The sequence below is a fragment of the Crocuta crocuta genome, unplaced genomic scaffold (genome assembly GCF_008692635.1).
Source record: "Crocuta crocuta isolate KB4526 unplaced genomic scaffold, BGI_CrCroc_1.0 scaffold276, whole genome shotgun sequence".
NCBI lineage: Eukaryota > Metazoa > Chordata > Mammalia > Carnivora > Hyaenidae > Crocuta > Crocuta crocuta.
In genome coordinates this window covers 1,734,462-1,751,809 of record NW_027531270.1, presented here as the reverse complement: position 1 = coordinate 1,751,809, position 17,348 = coordinate 1,734,462, and the positions used below count along the sequence as shown (strand labels likewise).

At 43.7% G+C, this 17,348-nt stretch overlaps 1 pseudogene; it reads left to right on the top strand.

The window, feature by feature from the left end:
- Positions 1-795: 795 nt before the first annotated feature.
- LOC144237491 (cationic amino acid transporter 3 pseudogene) lies at positions 796-4,458 on the top strand (annotated as a pseudogene).
- The last annotated feature ends 12,890 nt before the right edge of the window (positions 4,459-17,348 follow it).

Below are 17,348 nucleotides of genomic sequence, written 5' to 3'. Positions count from 1 at the left end.
AACGGTTTTTCTGGCCCTGCCCCTTTCTTAGTAATGGACCCTTGGTTGGCTGCTGCACCCATTTCTCCAGTGTTCTCTCATCAGACAGCCTGTTCCTCTGGTTCTTACAGGTAGTTATGAAGTCCTATCCTTTTCTTCTTCCCCTTCCTCTTTTCACAGCTCCTCTGTGAACCTAGGTGGCTAAAGTGAAGGGTTGAACTGTACATTCTTTGGCATTAGTGCAGCTTAATGGATGATGCAGAATGATGAAAAAGGAGACCAAAGTGACCTCTAAACTTGGCTAGCTGATTTTGGGGTTAAGAGTTTTAAGACTGGAGGACCAATGTTAGTATTTTAAACTCAGACGATTATTTAAAAAATGGTTCTGTAATGCAATGAGACCCTTTATTCTGTGAATTAACGTGCATAACTCATGCTCAAGCATCATGCAACCATCCGGTGTTATGAACATCCGGTGTGTGAATTATTGCAGAATACATTTATGCTCTTTTGTATTAGTACATGAAGCTTAATTAGTACATGAAGCTACATGACTTAGATGAACCCAAGTGGAAATATATCATTCAGTATGTAAAAAAGAAAAATATTTGGAGATATTTGTTACTTTTTTGGTGGGGAAGCAAGGTTGGTTTTTTTATGATGTCTTTTGGTGTAAGTTTCTGGGCTGGAACAAGTGACATGGGACTTCTGAGGTTTGGTTGGTTGGTAGAACACCATTGTTCAGTAAATATTTGTTATATACTTAGGCACTATGGAGGAAAGCATAAAGCAGATGAAATATGAAGCAACAGATTTGAAACGTGAGCAACAGAATTTGGAAGCCCCAACCAGTTCAACTTAACACGGCCTCACCAAACTGAATCCCAGACTCCAGGCTTCCTGTGCTTGCTACAGCTCTCTGATCCTAGAATCCTCTTCAATTCCAGCTACAATGCTATGTCAGACATTTCGCAGATTTGGTCAAAAGCTGGTTCGCAGACTTCCAATGGAGCATCAGGAGGCTGAGACGGACACTGCCATAAGCCTGAGCACTCTGGATTTAGTGGTGCTGAGCATAGACCAAATGTTGGGTGCAGGTGTGTATGTCCTGGCTGGTGAGGTGGCTAGCAATCAAGCAGGACCATCTTTTGTGATCTGCTTTTTGGTGGCTGGTCTATCTTCTATACTGGCTGGGTTGTGCTATGCAGAGATTAGTGCCCGGATTCCCCATTATGGCACTGCATATCTCTACAGCTATGTCACTATAGGTGAAATCTGGGCTTTCATCACTGCCTGGAACCTCATCCTCTCCTATGTTGCTGATACAGCCATGGTGGTGCTGTATGGAACTTAGATATGGAACTTAGCTTTTGATTACCTGCGTGAGAACCAATTATCTCAGGCCCTGCATGAGAGTATTGCACCACATGTTTCCCGTGTCCTTACAGAATATCTAGACTTCTTTGCTGTGGGCCTTGTGTTGTTACTCATGGAATTGCCTTCTCTGAGGAAAACTCACTTTCTCCTGGTTAGCAGAGTAGTCGCTGTGGTGAAAATTTTGATTCTAAGTTTTGTCATCATCTCTGGCTTCATTAAGGGGGACCTGCACAACTGGACACTCACAGAAGAGGACTACATAAAGGCTGGAGTCAATGAGACCTCTAGCTTGGGTCCCCTGGGCTCTGGAGGATTTGTGCCTTTTGGCTTTGAAGGTATTCTCCGTGGAGCAGCTACCTGTTTCTATGCATTTATTGGTTTTGACAATATTGTTACCAGAGCTAAAGAAGCCCAGAATCCCCAGCGTTCCATCCCCATGAGCATTGTGCTTTCACTGTTCATCTGCATTTTGGTTTACTTTGGTGTCTCTGCGTCACTTACACTTATGATGCCTTACTACAAACTTCAACCTGGGAACACCTTGCCTGAGACATTTCTCCATATTGGCTGGGCCCCTGCCTACTATGTTGTTACTTTTGGATTTTTCTGTAGTCTTTCTGCACGCATCCTGGGCTTTATGTTACCCATTAATCAGGTGATATACAAGATGGCAATGGATGGCCTCCTGTTCCCTGTCCTTGCCTGGATCCATACTGGCACATACACCCCCGTCATGGCCACTGTGGTCTTTGGAATTGTTGCAGCCATCATGATATTCTTCTTTAAACTCACTGATCTCTTGGACCTCAGGTCAATTGGGTCCCTGATATCTTACTCTTTGGTTGCTCTTTGTGTTCTCATCCTCAGGTATCAGCCTGAGGTGAAGAAAGGGGGAAATGAAGCAGAGATGCAGGAGGAGAATGGACCTGCCATTGAGAAGCTGACTCTACAGAGACTATTTATTCCAGGCAGCTCCACTCCCACTCCCCTCTCTGGCAGGGTTGTCTATGTTTGCTCCTCACTTCTTGTTCTGCTGCTCATTCTTCTTTGCCTGGTGCTGATTCAGTGGCCAGTTCTGCTTTCTGGGGACCCAGTGTGGATTTCAGTGGTTGTGGTGCTCCTGGTGCTCATCACAGGGCTCACTGGAGTCATCTGGAGACAGCCACAGAGCTCCAGTCCCCTTTATTTTAAGGTTCCTGCTCTGCCCATCCTCCCACTACTGAGCATCTTTGTGAATGTCTGCTTTATGATGCAGATGACAACTGGCATCTGGACCCCAGTTAGTATCTGGATGCTGATTGGGTTTGCTACCTACTTTGCCTATGGGATCCAACAAAGCCTGGTTGCTTAATCCCACTTAAATTTGGGCCATAATTTTATATCCTGCAATTTTGCTTAATTCACGGATCAGTCCTAACAAGGTTTTTTTTTGTTTTGTTTTTGTTTTTTGTGGAGTATTTTGGATTTTCCATGGAGAATATCATGTCATCTGCAACAAGTAAAAGTTTGACTTCTTTGCCAATTTGTATGCCCTTTATTTCTTTCTGTTATCTGCTTGCTGAGGCTAGGACTTTCCAGTACTATGTTTGACAACAGTAGTGAGAGTGGACCTCCTTGCCATGTTTCTGACTTAGGGGGAAAGCTCTCAGTTTTTCCCCACTGAGGATATTAGCAGTGATTCTGTCACATATGTCCTCTATGATGTTGAGGAATGTTCCCTCTATTCCTACTTTTTTGAGGGTTTTTATCAAGAAAGCATGCTGTATTTTGCCATATGATTTTTCTGCATTTGTTTAGAAAATCATATGGTTCTTATCTTTTCTTTATTAATGTAGTATATCTGTTGATTGATTTGCAGATATTGAACCACACCTTGCAGCCCAGGAATAAACCCCACTTGCTCATGGTGAATAATGCTTTTAATGCATTATTGGAATCAATTTGCTAGTATCTTGTTAAGAATTTTTGCATCCGTATTCATCAGGGAAATTGGTCTGTAATTCACCTTTTTAGTGGGATCTTTGTCGGTTTTGCAATCAACATAATGCTGGCCTCATAGAATGGGTTTACATTTTCTCCCTATTTCTATTTTTTTAAACGTCTTCAAAATAATAGGTGTTAGCTCTTCTATAAATATTTCATAGAATTCCCCTAGGAAGCCCTTTGGCCTTGGACTCTTATTTCTTGGAAGAATTTTGATTACTGATTCAATTTCTTTACTGGTTACATGTCTGTTCAAATTTTCTATTTCTTCCTATTTCAGTTTTGTAGTTTATATTTCTAGGCATTTATCCATTTCTTTCAGATTGCCTAATTTTTTGGCATATAATTGCTCATAATATTCTCTTAGTATTTCTGTATATCTGCATTGTTGTTATCTCTCCTCTTTTATTTGTGATTTTATTTGTTGGGTCCTTTTTGGTAAATCTGGCTAGGGGGTTATCAATTTTGTTAGTTCTTTCAAAGAACCAGGTCTTAACAACTGATCATTTCTAAAGTTCCCTTTACCTAAAAATTTCTAGGATTTCCTCTGGTTCTTCTGTTCTGTGATTCTCTGAATCAGATCTCTTTACTGCATGAAGTGTGAACAGGAAACATGCCCACTTGCATTACAACTTAGTGTTGGAGCTGTAGAGGTACAATAAATAACACTCCATTTCCTCCTCCCATGTTCAGAAGCAATTGATAATCAAGATATACAGATAGATGATTAAACTGTCAGCTTTAGATCTGAAACCTGATTGCCTTGCTAATCCTGCCTCACTAAGTTAGACAGACTTACACTTCATCACAAGTAGTGCTGAGCACCCCCAACTACCACTGCAGGAGAGATTTTTCTTTTATTAGATTTACTTGTATTTCAGGTTGGAATGCATGTGTCCTTTGGGCAAGTTGGTCCTAGATAAGAAAAGAAAATCAACTAAAACTGGAAGGGGCTGAGTTAGGCATGCTCATTGCTGTCTCTTCAACTCACCAATCAAAGTCACAATGAGAGAAGTCAGGAATATTACTCTGTTCAGTGGTGCTCACTTCAGGAACTGCCACCTCACCTGTAAAGTTTGTGAAAACACAGATTGCTGGACCTTGCGCCCAGTATTTGGAATTCAGTAGGCCTGGGCGGGGGGGTGGGGCAGAACTTGTACTCCTAACGAATTCCCAGCTGTTGTTGATACCGCTGGTCCAGGGACCACAAACAGAAAATCAAAGCTCCAGCTGAAGCTCCTCCACATGTAAAGATGAAGTAATGGCAACAAAGGTGCAGTTTGAACACTTATCTTCATTTAATGAAACAATCAGATTAAAATGACATCATTAATCCTTTCACAGTGGGGAACTCTTAGTGAATCATTTCACAGTGTATATGTCTATCAAATCACCACAATGTACACTTTAAACATCTTAAATTTTATATGTCAATTTTACTTCAATAAAATGGAAATAAAAAAAATAATATACCATAGTTATCTGTGTGTCTTTATTTTCTTTATTTTATTCCCTGATTGCAGATCATAGGTTAGGAGTATGTTGCTCACTCCAGAGCACTCAGCTGGGTGCCAGACACACAAGGAGTATATAATAAATTTATGTTAAATAGAATTGAGCCTTACACATTTCTTTGGTACAGTAAATTATCCTTCCTTTCAGGCTAACACTATGCTACTCCTTTAAAACTTTCCTCTGGGAGACTTCCTTGACAAACAGCTTTTATCTCCATCCAGCACTATATTTAGAACTGTTTCTAGGTCTGTACCCAGCATATAGAACTGTACTCAGGCACTTTTAGTTTTGCCTTTGTGTGGCTCTGCCTGAGTTCTGGTGACTGTTCTGTCTGTTCCATCAGAGTAGAATGCTGCTCAGGGCAAAGAGTAGGTTCTGCTCTTCCTGTAGACCCATGAGTAAGAACAGTGTTGTTAACTGAAAGAGCAAAAGGGGAAATACAGCTTCATAGGACCACCTCTGGTTCCACACCATCTATTTCTACGGGATATGGGAAGGGGGCTGAGGTACCAAAATTGATAGAAGGCCCAACCTGCTCTATGTGACTCAAAGGAGTCCCTGAAAAGGAGGCTGGCTCCAGCATGGGTACAACAGGTATTTTATTGAATCAGTTAAAGTTTGAGGGAGAGTTAAGATGGCAGAGAAATAGGGAGACCTTGGGCTTTCCTCATCTCTCAAACACAGCTGTATTGAGGTCAGATCATGTTGAACATCCAGGAAATTGATCTGTAGACTGGAAAAAGGATTCCCAAGGTTGGTGGGAGACAGTGTGGCTGGTGTGAGGTGCATGAAAGTGAATTGGGGGAGAGTAAAATGATGGTGCTGTGAAAGGGAGGGAACTCTTTCATGGATAGACAAAAGGGAGAGCAAGAGAGGGGTTGAGTGGGTGGGGAATTGGGTTCACACAAGAGGAAAACATTTCTAGACCATGGACAGGAGAGTGGTAAGTACTGATTGCTGCAAGTTTTTTTGTAAACATAATTTGGAGCTAAAATCCTGAGGTTTTCAAAGTGTGTGACTTTCTTTAGAGCAGAGCTGTGGTGTCTGCTCCTGGGGAGGAAGGGAGCTGGCTCTTGTGTACATAGCTTGGTGTAGAGATCTCCGCGGCTCACTGGGAGAGAACAGTCCCCTTCCTGGAGTACTTGGGACAAAAGACCCCTTAGGCACCAGCAAAAGGCCTTTCACCCAGAGAGCTTGCCCAGAGTGCATATAACCTTGTTGCTGCTTTTTGTGCTACACCATAGATTCCATGCACTAATCAGGAATGGGACTATTTTTCTGGGAAAAGGACAACAGACACAGCGTGAAGAGGCTCTAATCCAGGGGAGAGGATCAAATTCGGGTCATGCCATATGCTTTAAGACTTTGAATTTTGAATCCCAGCCACTTGCTAAAAAGAAATCGCTGGATAGTTTTTGTGTCACAGGGCATGCTGACTGCCCTAGCTATTCTGTAAGGGCTGCCTTACAGAATAGTGTGGCTCCACTTTCCGACACCAACAACGTGGGACGCTAGTGAGTAGCATAGAGACCCCCAGTGGAGGCAGGGCCCCCTTACACCACCCCCGCCCCTCTATACCTGGCAGCTGCTCATTACTGGCAGTACTGGCTCTGAGCTGATGCAACAGCCTCTCCCTCAGACCAGCACAGCCAGCACTTACCATGCACCAAGTGTACTGAAAATCAAGTGCTTCAAAATGACACCTGCAGTACTGGTTAAATGAGTCTAAGTTTTATGGTTGGTATAGAAGAGCCAGCGTTTTTCTATTTTATTTATGTTTGAGGCCTGCCTGGCAAGTGAGGGATAGTAAGTTACTTTCTTACTTGTGAAATTTCTCATATTTCCAGTAAGGAATTGGTGATTCCATGGAAGCCTGCTACTGGCAGGATTACCCATATAGCTACCAACTCCTTTAGATGTTTTTATTTGTTTCTTTGTTTGTTTCATTTTGTTTTAAAGACTAGTACAAATACCCCATAAGAATATCTAAGATTCTTTGAGGAGAGAGAATTTACATCCAAAATGGAAAGAAAAATAGACTAAAATAAGGAGATACTGGTAATTGTATAGAGATGGAGGCATCTTGACTTTGGAGGGAAAGGTATGAGTAGAAACTGAGAATGAGATATTGGTCAAGAGATATTTCATGGAGGAGGATGCTTATGGAGCAATTTGGGAGATAAGAGTCATGGATGAGTTGAGAAATAGAAGGGACAGTAATTCTAGGGTACACAGAATGAGACTCATGAAAGAATGAGACTCTTGTGAGGGATGTTTGTATTTGCATTTGAAGGGAATTTATGAGCCAGGTTTGTATTGTGTATTGTGCCATGGAGTGAGATTTCTGAATCAGAAAAGGATGAGATATGATTCTCATTGCCATCTGGAAGACAGAGGATGTTGACAGACTCTTCCTGGGAGACAGTTGTTGCAAGTGCTACCATCACATAGGTCTTGGTTTTCAAACTAGTTCATGAACCAACAGTATGGATGTCCTCTGGGAGCTTGTTAGAAATGCAGAATCTTGGGGTGCCTGTGTGGCTCAGTCAGTTAAGCATCCAATTTTGGCTCAGGTCCTGATCTCACAGTCTGTGCGTTCGAGCCCCACGTCAGGCTCTGTGCTGACAGCTCAGAACCTGGAGTCTGCCTCGGATTCTGTGTCTCCTTCTCTCTCTCTGCCCCTCCCCTGCTCACACGCTGTCTCTCAAAAAACGAATAGAAGTTTAAAAATTTTAAATAAATAAATAAATAAATAAATAAATAAATAAATAAATAAATAAATAAATGAAACAAATGCAGAATCTTAGGTCCCATCCCAGACCTAATGGATCATAACCTGCATTTTATTTATCTTTTTTTTTTTTACAAATAGTTTATTGTCAAGTTGGTTTCCATATAACACCCAGTGCTCATCCCCACAAGTGCCTTCCTCCATGTCCATCTCCCCGCTTCCCCCCACACCCATCAGCTCTCAGTCTGTTCTCAGCATTCAAGAGTCTCTCATGGTTTGCCTCTCTCCCTCTCCCCCACTATTTCCCCCCTTCTTCTCCCCCATGGTCCTCCGTTAAGTTCTTCCTAATCTTTTAAACAGATTCATTTGTATGCTCTTTCACATTTCAGAAGCACTTACCTTAGACGATCGATGATAGGTGTCTTGCCTCAGGTGAGCACTATGGAAGGTCTTGAAACTTGAGAATTGGGAGCAGAAGAGGAGGGGCCAAGTCTGGGAAAACTGAATTTGAGGAAGAAGAAGTCTGGACCTTGTCTGCCGTCAGTCCTCAGGCCTCCCACACCAGACACTGTGCCAGGGTTTGGCACTCTGCCCACTTTGGAAAATCCCTACAGTGCCTGTGCTGGAGTCTGCCTGGTCCTTGGGGGCCTCTCCTCATGCAAGGATTGTGAGGGTTAGGAGATCTGCCAATTCTGTTACACCTACTTCATGTGATGGCTTGAGGGTTATTAGAGAGATCATATTAGTCATGACCCACCTCAAGGTTGTAATGTCTCTTATTCATACGAGTGATAACATGATAATACTAGTTTAGGAGGCTATGGAGGTTGGGGGGATTGAAATAGGAACTTTTAATGATCTTTCAGGGAAATTAGTGTACTTTTTTCTTTCAGAAGCTTTGAGAGACCGGATGACTCCATAAGGGGTTGTACCCTGGTAGAGACCAATGTAAACCTTTTTAAGGAATATTTTGATGATTGTATTGGGTTAATAACAAAATATATGAGACCTATAATTCCAGAGACCTGGACTGATAGGCAATGGAACAATGTTATTAGGGGGCATTTGAGAATATTCCTCAGCCTTTGAGGATTTGTGTACCTCATCCTCAATCAGAACAGGTAATAAGAGAGACGAATATTGAAGGAAACCATATTAAGATAAGGAAGAATTTCTGAGATTAGAGGGTGGTAGGGGAGACAGGAGGGTTCCAGCTCTCTGGCCATGGGCATGGCTGTCTCACTTGGGTTTGGAATCCTCAGTCTCCTGCCAAGAAACATGGAAATGTATAAAATGAACTCACAATCTTTTTTAATGTTTTTTTTTTGTTTTCTTTGTTTATTTTTGAGAGAGAGAGAGAGAGATTTTTGAGAAGGAGAGGGTCAGAGAGAGAGGGAGATACAGAATCTGAAGCAGGCTCCAAGCTCTCAACAAGCTGTCAGCACAGAGCCAGACGCGGGGCTCAAACCCACGAAGCATGAGATCATGACCTGAGCGAAAGTCGGACACTTAACTGACTGAGCCACCCAGGCGCCCCTCTCACAATCTTTTTTATCCAAAGAATTCTCCAGTCAACTTCTGAAATGCAAAGGTAGGGTGGATATGTGGTGTATGTAAGGTAGTGAAGCACGGGGATGATGAATGACTGAAGAAAAAAACATCTGAAATCCATGTTCTTTGTCTCTCCATGTATTTATCTTGTCTCATTAATGAGATTTAAAAACCTCCTAAGGGAAAAGAACATCTCTTTTATGTATTACCTCTTTATATCTCCAATGTACACAAAAGCATATAACATTTGTTCACTACTATGCCCCATACTTTGTTTAGAAAGCCCTAAACACTTTCTATAATCATCTATTTAACACAAATGTTCTATGAGGTGAGTATTGTTATGGTCTCTTTACAAAAGTTGAATCTAAGGCTCAGAGAAGTTTTGTCACTTGTGTAGAGTGGGTAATGAAGCTAGGATTTGTACCCAGTTTCAGCTAAGTTTATGCCTCTAACCCCTCAGCTGTCTTCTGCATGAAGTTGTAGCTCAGTAAGGGACTGATGGTCATTGAAACTTGATGGCATAGAATAATTGAAAGATGGTAGATAATTCCAAATAGTGAATAATGAAAAAATAATTTTTGTTTTGTGGTATGTAGTCAGAGAAACACTTAGTGACACAGGCAGGGTTCTACTCACACATTGTCTCATTCACTTTCACTGTGATCCACCCTGCAGTGAGGAGCTTGGAAAGGTGGCAGGGCTGGGTACATATATTCATAAAGAACATCACTGAAAGTCACATGTGTGCATACTATATGGACATATGTATTTGAGTTTGAGTTGAAATATGCATGAAGAAGTGGACTACCTCTTTCTGATAGGTCTAGAAACATGTGCATATTTGTTAGATTTATTGGATATGAGGTGTGTGTGTGTGTGTGTGTGTGTGTGTGTGTGTGTGTGTGTACACAAATCCTGAAGGACTTCAACCAGCTATAAGGAACTGCCTGCTTTTCACCCCCAACACCCCTCACTGATATATTTGTACCAAACACTGATATTTACTTTCATCACCTCTCAAGGGAACCTGAATGAGTTTTCTTCCTGGGAAGTTTATGGCTAAGATGCTGGACTGCTTTGGATCCCCTATAAATCTGCAATCAGAAGATATTTGCAGTTAAAAAGAAACAGCAGCCATAAGACAATCCCCTCCTGTCTTTTACTTTCTAGATTAATACACAGCCACTCTTGTATGCACACCACTCATGTAACCAACTCCTCTCTCCTAGAACCCCTCATGGAAGGTACTAAGAGAAGTCATTTTATTTACTTCTTTACCTCCAAGTGAAATTCCCTGTTTGAGCCATCCTAGAAAGAAGAGAATTAAAATTATACCAATGAAGGAATTTATTTTTTTAAATATTTTTATTTATTTCTAGGAGAGAAAGAGAGACACAGCGTGAGCAGGGGAGGGTCAGAGAGAGAGGGAGATACAGAATCTGAAACAGGCTCCAGGCTCTGAGCTGGCAGTCAGCACAGAGCCCGACGCGGGGCTCGAACCCACGAACCGCGAGATCATGACCTAAGCGAAAGTCGGACGCTTAACTGACTAAGCCACCCAGGCGCCCCCCAATGAAGGAATTTAGATGTGAGATTGTGAGAAACTAGTCATTTATGAAGCTAATTTCCTGGAAAGCAATGAGCTTTGACAGAAGCAAGTTTGGAAAGAGGAGTTGAATGTCTCTGGTTATATCTTTAGAAAATCTGAAACAAAGCTCCTGAAGAGGTTATGATCTGCACATGATTTGAAGGCAGATATAGGACAGGAACCCCCTCCCCCACCTTCCAATAGCAGTGCTTGGGAGACTTTTTAATGAGTATTTTTTGATGACAAATTTTACCTTAATTCTGACAGCATCTCTCATCCAAAGAAGGAGGAAATACTGATATTATATACATAATATAACATCATTACATTGAAGAAAATGGACCATGGAGATGAAAGGAGAAGGGATTTCCCGCTTTCCCCACGTATGCAAATTACCTGACTTAATTTGTGTAGTGTATGCTTTTCTGTGCTTTGTAGTCTTCTCAGGAATGAGATTAAGAAGTCCTGTTATTATTAAGAAATTACTCCGTGGGGGAAGAGGGGAGATGAGAGACATATAGATGGAGATATAATGGATATTCTGTCGCATTTGAACCCTACACCACTTCAAGAAGACCAGGTGCAAGGGAAATGAGGATAAATGGAAGCTGAGCCTGGACTCAGGTCCTGGCTCCTGTCTTCCATATTCAAAGCCTCAGCTTTTGCAGTTTTACCTTGAATTTCACTGGTCCTTGCATTTCACTTTCTAATAATGAACAGAAGTTAAATACCAAAATCCTCAGCTTCACCAAACTTTTCTTCCCTTTCCATTCCAAGCAAAAAGCAAAATTGACAGCTACTTTAGGTTTGGAATCAGCAGGCCATTTCCCCAAGACCTAAATAGTCTGGACAGTTGCAGGGATAGATCCCCCAGATTCCCCCGCAGAGACCAACCTAGCCCAGAACAGCTAATGTCCTGTGGTCTTCCAAGGCATTAGCTCAATAGAGTAGGAGGAATCCCTGGCCTGAAACAGGCCAACTGCTTCACAGTAGGATTCTCAGGGAATTGGACACCAGAGGGACACTGGTTCCTGGCTGACTCGATAAAATGTGTTACTGAAACCCAAGTTCATCTACCCACCATCATTCCAAAGGCCAACACTCAACAGGGGAGGTTTGGATAGGAATATGAGCTTTATTCAGGAGCGCATCTACCGAAGAAGAAGGCAAACTCTTGTCTGAAGGGCAACTCCCAGGTCTCTGCCTAGCACAGGGATTTTAAAGGAGCTTAGGACAATTAATCAGTAAAGGGAGTACAGTGGTCCCTAATGTTGCTTGATTACATGCAGACTTAATGGTACCAGCTACAGATGTTATCTCAGTTCTGGGAAGTTGTGCAAGGGAGTTTAGTTTCTTGGTGCACAAGTGTGGGTGGTGTGGTGCAACATTTTCTGAATTCTTTTTCATGGTGTACAGAAGGGCTCTGTTCTTTTCTAAGAAAGGATGCATGATTTATAGATATATAAGAAAGGTTAGTTAATCATGTGGGCTCAGAGTGTTGGTAAGGAATTAAAGAATAGGTGGAATACTTTCCCTGGGATGGCTCCCTTTGGGGATGATTAGCACTTCAAATCCTTTTGATGCACAGGTTCAGCATCTCATTGTTAATGTTTTGGCTGAAGTCAGTAAAATTAAAGGCTATTAAAGAACATCTAACCTGAAAAGGGGCAATGATGGACCAAGAGGGGTGGGAGCCAGGGTTGGAATAGGTGAATCCCATGGAGCCAGGCAACTCAGAGATTAAGTTTCCAGAGGTTTGCATAACTGAGGATTTGTGGCTGAAAGAGACTGGGTTTCTGTGTCAAGAATAGCAGGACTGGGGGGCGCCTGGGTGGCTTAGTCGGTTAAGCGTCCGACTTTCGCTTAGGTCATGATCTCGCGGTTCGTGGGTTCGAGCCCCGCGTCGGGCTCTGTGCTGACTGCCAGCTCAGAGCCTGGAGCCTGTTTCAGTCTGTGACTCCCTCTCTCTCTGACCCTCCCCTGCTCACGCTGTCTTTCTCTCCTAGAAATAAATAAAACATTAAAAAAAAAAAAGAATAGCAGGACTGGAAGCATGTTGGAGGAGATGATCACCACAGAGGCTGGGGGATGGAATGGGGTTGCTTTCCATGGATGGACACTTTTCTTTTAATCCTCACAGAATTATTAGGGAAATTTTATTAACTGAACCTTACAGGTAATGAAACTGAAGCTCAGACAGATTGTATCAAGTGCCCAAGGTAACAGAGTATATTAAGAGGCAAATGTAGGATTTGAACTCAGGTCCTTGGTTCTGAGCCATACCACTGGGCAGAACATTTATAATTTCACCACACAGTGGGCACAAGGTTTTATTCTTTTCTTTTATGTGTCTGCCTTAGCTGAAGGTGAGGTGGGGGGTGTCAAACAGGTGCTCAAAAGTGTCTGTTGAGAGAAGGAATGAGTAATCTCTGCAGATTCCACTTCCATGGTGTGGGCCAGAATCCTACAGACTGTGGTAGGAAAAGGAATATAGCAAAGGAGTTCCAGTGTGGGTCCAGAAACTGGAAAAAGGTTTCCTGTGCATTTCCATGCTTTCTCCTGGACATTCTACACCTTGAGAATCTAGAGGACTGGGCACTGGATTTTAGAAGAAAACAATAGAGTGTACATGTGTACAAAGGCATTTGATGACTGTGTGAGAGTGTTTAAGTTTGGATATGCATGCCTTTATGTAAATGTATGAGTTTGTGAATATGTGTCTTTGTGTTGCGTACATGTGACAATGTCACATATAAGTGTGTATACGTGAATATTTTGAGGGTATGTATGTGTGCACATGTATAATTGTGAGTATATGTGTGTGTATCTGCATGTGTGCAAGTGCATGTGTGTATGTGTGTGTGCTGTCTCAGGGAAGGCTGAAGATGTCTTTGATTTGTGCAAATTTCTGCCTTATTTCAGGTTATGGTATGGGGTGGGGTGTAGGAGAAGGCCAGAAGAGAAAGACCGTCTGTACTTGGGGTGTGAGAAGTTGGGTAGCCTGGAAAGTGGGTGCCTCTGCCCTGCCATGCACAAGGGGATGGCATCAGGGTCTCGGGTCTGAGGCTGGGTGGATCCTGAGGCCTTTACTCATGGCTTGAGTTGGAAGATCTCAGAGCGCCTGCTCTGATCAGGGAGGGCCATAAAGATATGGGGACAAGCTGGACGGTGGCCAGGCAGTGGAGGGTTCAGACCTACTTTCTGCATCCTCCCGCCCCCATGATATGGAAATGACGTTACCAGGTTGCAGTTCCTAACTCTAGGCTTTACCCATTCTGTCTGAGAGCCAGAGTCCCCAGAGTCTTTGTGTGCCCCTTTCTGAGGCTTGGATGACCAGAATCACAGTGGAAACTTCTTTCTGGCCAGTACTACCCAGACAGATTCAAACCAAGTCCTTGTCTCTTTGAGGCTTCTGATAAAGCCATATGTGTGTTCCTACTGAATTTTACACAAGCTGAGGCTTTCAGACCCATTGTGCTAACAAGTTCTTACTGAGTTTAACTCACATCATCTTGTTGCACTTTGTGAAAGTGCAATCCCAGGCTGATTTTGTGAAATTGGAGCCCAGAACCCTCATCCTCAATAATGGAAGAAGTTTCTTCTGGATAGAGAAGTGGGTCAGAGTATAGGGACACTGAGAGGATGTGGGGTAAAGCTGATGGATCACAGGTGAGTCAGACCTTTCCTGGCAGGAGGGCCATGGTCAACAGGGCAGTTTCAGAGGAGAGAGATCAGAAACCACCAATTTTTCTTCTATTTCCCCCTGTGACTCCAAGTAGTACCAAGGGAAACTCAGAGTGTGATAGGAAGGAGCAAGAATAGAACCAGGAAAGTTCTTACCTGTGTGAAGCTTTGAGGAGCTCTGGAAACACAGAACAAAGAGCAAATGATGAATGAAGAGAAGTTCTTGCAGCTCAGGAAGTAGGAGGAGAGGGGCAGGGGTTGTGGGACTCTGAGGGGTAGAGGGGTGTGTGTGCTGAGGGTGAGGGTGTGCACAGCACAGAGTTTGTGATGTACATGTCTGTGCTCCGTGGTTAACAGCCTTGTGTGAACCAGGTATCTTTGTAAAAATACATAAAATGGGAAAGGGTATAGTTTTGACATGAGTTTTATAAACCAAGCATTGTGAGCTAGCTTCTCACTGGGGCCTATGAAGTTTGCTTTTCTGTTAGGAGCAGCAGTTAACACAAATGGGAAGACCCCGGAATTGGGAATCAAGAAAACATGGGTTCCAGTTCTGGGCTCTAGTTATCAGCGGGGACCCTGTGAAGCATCACCTCTGTGAGCTGGCATGTCATCTGTGTCATCAGTGTCCAGTGAGAATAGGATGCCAGAGGAGAGGGCTGCAGGAGGGATTTCCAAAATCAGAAACTCGTGGGTTTTTGCCGGAGCCTTAAGGCTCCTCCAGCCTGGGAGCCCAGCCCCGTCTCTATGCCCAGGGCCCAGAGCTGGCTCTGCAGGAAGAGTCAATATCTGTCGCCCTCTAGTGGCCACTCAACACATCTCAGGACTCTGCGGAGAAGTTTCCCTTCAAGTCCAGAGGGCCTTGCCACTCACCCCATTGTAAAAATCGTATGTGTCAGAAAGTGACGTTTGATCATCCAACCACATCTTCCACCCCGTCTCCCCTGATTTCTGGAGGCACTCACGACCTCGTTAAGGCTGAAAAGGTCTTCCTGAGGTTTAATCCTATTTCCCATTGTCTGAAATTTTAAGTTTGGCTTTTGTGTATGTATAGTGGAGACAAGGGGTTGAGATTAAGATATTGAGCAGAGAGACCAATTTCTATCCTTTCTTGGGTTTCACCTCCACTTCAGATTCCCAGAATCTTTGAGAGTTCAAAGAAAGAAAGCAGGGGTAGTGACGTTCCTGGAGAAAATGAGTCTAGAGCAGACCAGCATTAGGAGCCGAGGCTTCTGCAAATTTGCACCTGTGCTCAGTCCATCAGCCTCAGCAGGGAAGATGTATTGGCAGGAGCCAGGAGACAAAAGACGAGATATGCCGGAGGGAGATGGTATATTTCACGGATGCTGACAGGACTCCCTATTTGGTAGCTCTGGAATCCCCTCCCACCCACCAGGCTGCCCTTGACCCTCCCCTTATTGTGCTCAATGCTCTTTAGTGACTGCCTGTCTTTGGGGAGACACCCAGGGGGCCAAGAGTCATTGGGTGGGCAAGGGGGAAGAGGAGGAAGATGGAACACCAGGTAAATGACTGAGTAGGAGGTGGAATGACTAGGATTGGGCTGGAGTCCCATGATCATTGGGGTGCTTGGAAGGCTGGACAGAGGAAACTCCAGGAGGCAGATGCTGAGTTGCTGGTAGTGAGCGAGTGGGGCTGGGAGTAGGAAGGAATATTGAAAGGGATTGAGTTCTACTGATTTAGGTTCTTCTTTTGGGAAACCTGGTGAAAAATGAGCCAATGATTTTGTTTCCTGTATATGAGAGAGTTTTATATATACAAGAAGGGTTACAGAAGCCATGAGGTGATAAAAGGGGACACATAATTTGTTTCCCTTCCTGTATTTGAAGATATGATGCATCTCCTCCCTGGACCGGTTACCCTACATGGGCCTGTCTGAGTGGTGCAAGAAGCCACTGGGCAGTTCTGGCCAAGGATGCAAAGAAAAAATCCTCAGGTTTTCTGCTTTGCACACACCACTCCCTTCTAGCAAAGTTCCTCCAGCAGGCTTCCCGCCTCTCCTTACTACACTTCCCACAGAATGTACCAGATGCAAAGATATCTGGCTGAAAGGGGCATTAAGTGCATTCCCAAAATTTCCAGTAGCTCCTAGTTGACTAACTGGGGAGATGAAAGGGATTAACTGGCCAGCATGGCTAGAAGTGAGGCAACCCAAAGCTGGAGCCACGGATAAGGTTCTGTGAGGAGCAGAGTGCTGCCATTGGAGTCTGTGCTGCCTCCTCCTCATCCAGCCTTCCGTCTTCCACACAAAGAATCTCCCACCTTGTCCCTTTCCAGCCCTTCTCATGAGCATCATCTCACCCCAGAAACTGAAGGTTTGTACTGGGGGTCAGGGAAGAAGGGGAGACAAACTCATAGACAGGGACATAAAGTCCCAGTAAATTCAAGCCAAGATGGACAGAGTGGGACCAAGAAAGCAAACCTGGTCTGTACACCCTGGAAAGTCAGAGACTCAGAACAGAGTCAACAGAGACAGACAGTCCTCAGCGGAACTGATAGACAGGGAGATAGATCCAGAGGCAGGAGAGAGGAAAGAGAGGAGAGCAAAAGATCCAAGACAGAGGGACACCCAAAGGCAAGAGATAACAGAGACAGACACAATCTCAGAGCTATGCATTGGATGAAAGGTCAGGGGGTTGGAGAGCCATGGACCAAGAACCAAAGACAGATTCATGGACATGGGGCCAGGGCTGAAGAGATAGTCAGAGAAATGCACACAGAGGGAGGGAGAGGGAGACAGAGAAGGGAAAGGAGGAGGTGGGGGCCAGAGTGGGAGGCAGTAGGAAGGGGCAGGCAGAAGTTACTGTGGGTGGGATGCAGATGCTGAGTCAAGGGCTCTGCTGGTGTGTGTGTGTGTGTGTGTGTGTGTGTGTGTGTGTAACACAGCAATTCAGAGCTCCATACAAAATAGTAGAGTCT